This window comes from Odontomachus brunneus, unplaced genomic scaffold, assembly GCF_010583005.1.
Source record: "Odontomachus brunneus isolate Ranch 3 - 2012 unplaced genomic scaffold, Obru_v1 Obru_scaffold_002, whole genome shotgun sequence".
Classification (NCBI taxonomy): domain Eukaryota; kingdom Metazoa; phylum Arthropoda; class Insecta; order Hymenoptera; family Formicidae; genus Odontomachus; species Odontomachus brunneus.
Genome location: NW_022639452.1, coordinates 3,906,181 through 3,911,674, shown reverse-complemented (window position 1 = coordinate 3,911,674; position 5,494 = coordinate 3,906,181). Strand labels below are relative to the sequence as shown.

The window sequence follows — 5,494 nt, the reverse complement described above, 5'->3', positions numbered from 1 at the left end:
AATAATATTTCATATTATGTGTATATATATTTCGAATATTACAATAAATTATAAACTTTAATATCGTTTTATTTTCAAAATAAAATAATAATTCTAAAATTTATATATAATATTTATACATTATTTCTTAAAAACTATTTAATATTTTATCATAAGAATTTCACACATAGTTTAAACGATATAAAAAATAGAAATTACAAATAACAGATTGACTTCAAGAGTCACATAAGCAATATAAAGAGAAGAATAGAAAAGTCAATCTTTTCTAATTGCATAAACAATTAGATAAAACTGTATACATAATGTAAGCTTCCATGATAAATTCCCATAAAATTTATGATACAACTACTTTTATTTTCGCCTGTGCACGACCAACGATAATTCCTCGCTAAGATTCGTTGCGACAGCTCGAAATCGGACGTGTAAATGGACAATCTGTACAACTTCTATCGGCGAGCTAAGTAATGCCAAACTGTCTTAAGAGATTTCGGATATTTCTGCTTCTCCCTTTATTTTACTTTAATTTTAAGAATAGTATATAGAATATATATAATAGTACTATAGAAAAAGTATGAAGTTTGCAAAAAATATTAACTTTTTACTAACTTTCAGACTGACCGTTACATGAAATTTTATTGTCGATTTCAAAATAGAATGATGCGTGTATTTTATTCTGCCACACGGCTCTACACGAACGTTTTGTTCAAATTCGGATAAACAATGATGGAAACTGTGAGAAATATTGTTGCATTTCCGTGTTGGCGCGACAAATAAAAGGACACATTTAATGGAACGTTTAGTGGAACAATTTACGCATTCTCTGTCACTCTTGCTTAAGAAGATTCTAGCGGTTAATCACATAAAAAATACGCTTATAATATGTACATAACACTAAAGTTATATCCGCTAGAAAATGAAACTACGTTAGCACGACCAGAGTCCATACAACCAGGATCGCAAGGAAACATATTAAATACTGGAGTATATGAAGCTCAGGTATCACAGAGTACGCATAAATGTTAGTCAAATCAGATCTTCGCACACATTACATATTTTGATCGATTTTCAACTTACACCGTGTTATATTATTCCTCTTAATTCATTATCGTAGATCTGTGAGAAATTGCCATGTAAAAATATATACAATAATAAATATAATATTTGTTTTAATTAAATTGTATGACAATATTATAAGATAAAAATTACGATATTTTGTATAATTCGCATAGTATGAATAAAATTAATTTTGTAATAATTTATAAAAACAAATACGACCGCGACTCGCGAACTCTTCTATTCAAGCGCCCACTTTATCTTCACATTGTCGCTCCTGCAATAAACTAAAAGATACGAAGGAATGATATTTATCTCTTATTACTTAGCCTTTGAAGTCAAATACTTGTATCAAATCTGTGTAATATTGTGAGAGCCTGACTTGTGAGTGCGCGCGCGGGCACCTAGATGGCGCGTGATACTTACTCAATCATCGTGATCGTGGGCTCTGGCCGGGCCTCGTTGCCTTTCTTCCGCCGTCCATTTTGGAGAGCGCACGTGTTTGCGGAGGTGTCCCGATCGTGTCACAAGCAGCGAAGTTCTAAGGTCTGTTCTTTTCAGCTACACTGTTGCACTGGTGCAATAAATTAGAATGAGACAAATATATTTTATTTCACTTTAACTTATTGCACCCCAGTGTAGCAGTGCAGCTGAAAAGAACAGACCACTAGTAACCTGGAAAGGAACGAGAAGAGTGTTGAAGCTGGTACGCTTCCCAGATCCTAACGACTAGTCGTCTACAACAGTCCTAAAGTAAGATTTGTAAGTGTTAGGGAAATAGTCAGCGATTTACTACACAATTTGATTGTGCAGGTCCGTGCGTGTTCTTGCGAGTTCGTGCGCGTCCGGATAGTGGAACCAGTGGCAGAAGAAAATACACTTACGGTCAAGTGCTAACAAGAATACCCACCTCTCAATAGAGAATTACGAAATAACAGCTGAGGAAATAAGCGTCACGAGATTAACACCCCGACAAAACCAATTATTAAAATCGGCAAAAATATCCAAAGATCCCTTTCAAAGGAAGAAATAAATAAATATGTACAGAAACTAAATCAAGCGTTTGCCGAACATGAACAAAAGAGAAAAATTTGCGAACAACTTGATACATCATCATGGATCCTATGTCATCAAAGTTTACCGAATCTCTGTCCGAAAGAATTGAAAGAGCAACACGTGACTATCGTCGGGCTGAGTCCTTTAATCCCAAACACCATCCCAACCAGTCATTCCACGTGGAAAACAAACAAAACATAACACCGAAAGAATCGATAAATGTTACAAAGATAGATGTCCCTCTAGAAAGATCTCTAGAGTTTTACATGAGTAACCCAAAGAAAATTCCAACACTACCAATGGAGAGATGGGACAGCTTACTACAATATTGGAAAAATAAAAATGATGAAGCGCGTCAAGATTACTTGGCAAAGGTCACTCCAATTCTGAAAGAGGCGCTAAAATTTCAAAAACAAATGGAAAAGTACAAAGTAGGAAAATAGGAAGAAATCAATCGAGTTCTTCCCCCATGCTCAATTTTAAGCAACGTCATACGAAAAAGTACATTAATAACATCTTTATCGAAACCTCAGGTGAGTCAACAATTATTAAACTCCACACCGAGTACTCTTCCGGCAACAGGTACATCTGGAACAACACTCGTAACCTCTTCATCTATTAATCTTCCGTTTAAGCGTCAGAAACTATCAAGTGCCATTGAAGTACCAACCTAGGATAATGAGATAATAATAGAAGGAGAGCACAACACTAAAAACCCCACAGAGAAACCCAAAATCGCAAAAGAAAGAAGAAACACACAAAAAAAAGAAGGAAGAACCAAGATCGATTACCAATACGTAACACCTTCGGCATAAAAACCAAGACCAAGTGATATGAAACAGATAAGGAAACATCTCCTCGGACAAAGACATGAATGATTCGACACAGCACAAAGTCCATGATGATTATTAAGTCCGGACTAAGGGCGCACTGGTTTCAAAAGACAAACTGTCAACAGTGACCCGAGAACGAGTAAGTTTGTGACAAACTGCCGGTGGAGGAAAAATTGGCCCACCATTCAGGAAAAGACCGAGTCACAAAAAGAAAACAAAGTGACGTGGTCCATTACAAGATTAAAAAACTTCATCTATAAAAGTCATCTAATAATCGAATCGAGTTTTTTGTTATCTCTTGTTACAATCTTTTTGTTATCTTTTGTTATCTCTTAGAAGAATCATTTTCATGATAAACATGTATACGATTTTTAGTTATTTTATTTTATCTAATAAAGATAGCTTTCGCGGAATAAGGACTTTAGCCAGTTTTCTTTTAACATATAAAAATAAGACGTAATCTGTCGTATTGAGGGACGAGCTTGGGTAACTTTACAGAACCTAGCCGTATATATCCTTAACCATATATCTCCGTACAGTAGTTTTGCTTTATCATAATTTTTTAATTTATACTATAACCAATCTAATCTAATCAATTAAGTGAAACATTATCCAGATTCTTCTACTAATAGTGATTCTAACTGATTGAATCGCGTCATCGCGTTTCAGTCAGTACCGATTAGATCTTTTATCGTTTAAAAATCTGTTTAAATCTGTCAAAATCATATTCCGTATATAACTAACTTGGCGTCATTGTTGTTCGATAAGTGAAAGTTGTTTTGTTTACATTTCTTACCGGAATGAAATAAGTTACTTTTGATATTAATATATGAAACGTACTTGTAAGGAATGATAAGCCAGTATACGACAGTCTTTCGTATAGTTACCGTTCGACTGCTGAAAAATGAAATTCTATGAAAATATAATTTAATTTACGCATTTTATTGCATTTATAAATTTAATTGCATTTATAAAGTAATCTTAATTTAAATATTTTTTTAGTAGATGCTGCTATCTCGAACGACTAGCGGGGAGCTGGACCCCCCTAAAAACTAACCTAACCCAACCTATCGTCACATTAAGCGTCAGTCAATGTTTATTAAAGTTCAACTTTTGTGTTAATGTGATGAGTGTTAATGTGCGCAGCTTTCCGCTAGTCTTTCGAGATTGCAATACTTACTAAAAATATTTAAATTAAGATTAATTTATAAATGCAATAAAATGCGTAAATTAAATTATATTTCCATAGAATTTCATTTTTCAGCAGTCGAACGGTAACTATACGAAAGATTGTCGTATACTGGCTTATCATTCCTTACAAGTACATTCATATTCATATTCATATTCATAGTTTCATACGTCTAATATCAATAGTAACTTATTTCATTCCGGTATTACATCCTGCACAGACGTGAGTCACATTATTTATCTTTTATCCTCCTGTCGGCACCCAACAAACAGCTCCAAATCCTAATCGGTTTTCCCGTCTATCCCAATAAAAATTCGAACCGTAATTCCCGATAACTAGGAAATACGGAACCAAAAATCTCCTAATCCTCCAAGTAAGTTTCGCTGGACCTTAACATCAAAAGGAAACCGCCGTACCTTACCCATAACATCAGAAGGAGACACCAGATAACAAAAAAATTATATCCATTACTTTCCAACTTGCATCACCCTCTTCCGCCCTGTCCACAGATTCCCTCACCACCGAAAAATCCTCCAATTGCCGTCTCTCTTAAACGTACGATTTTCTCCACCCATTACCCCAGTCAAAGAGATCTTTTTAACCCTATCTGCTCATTTATCACTGGCTGCAACATTACCCCATGCCTTCCTCTTTTAACGAATCTAACACCTAGGATCCCCGAAATGTCATATTTTTCCTACCAAACCATCTCCAGCTAATCCCCTATAAAACCGCGACCCCGCGTTGTGCTCGCACTTCCTCGCTTGGTTCACGACTTCCTCTCTTGGGTCTCTTCTACTACTGGACAGACGTCGCATTCCTTTCTTCCGCTTACTTCAATTCACTTCGTCGAGGCACTCTTCATCTCTTCGTCACTACTTCTTCACAAGTGCTACCGCGCCAAAAATTGAAGGGACTTTGAGGAAACGTTGCCCACGAATTGACTGAGCCCATTGATCATCCTTAACCCCCATCTTGGTAAAGGTTATCACCGAAAAGTAAGTCCTACGAGTCTTTTATTTTTCTTTTTTTTTGTTTTATGTGATTCCTGTCGCGCTAATTAATTGTGATAATTCTGAAGAGTCCAAAATTTGGTTTTGTCCTTGAGATCTACTTTCCCCTTCATTTCCTACACCCCGTATTAACCTTGAAGACTAACATTCATCCTCACCTTCTACATTCACATGCACACCACACACATTTACACACGCGTACCCGATAATTTTTGACACTGTAACCCTTCGATAGTAATTGACCGCGATAAAAATTGTAACGAGGCGCAAGAAAATAAGTGTAAATCATTAATGTCTAAAATTTCGGATTACAATTTAATTTAAAATTTTATCTTAATTTTCCAACTTCC

The 5,494-nt window shown here is 35.5% G+C and overlaps 1 long non-coding RNA gene across 1 annotated transcript; it reads left to right on the top strand.

The window, feature by feature from the left end:
* Positions 1-1,430: 1,430 nt before the first annotated feature.
* Positions 1,431-5,463, top strand: LOC116841116. Its single transcript, XR_004377500.1, has 3 exons — positions 1,431-1,599; positions 1,691-1,806; positions 1,867-5,463. It is a non-coding gene; the product is annotated as an uncharacterized LOC116841116 (long non-coding RNA).
* Positions 5,464-5,494: the final 31 nt, after the last annotated feature.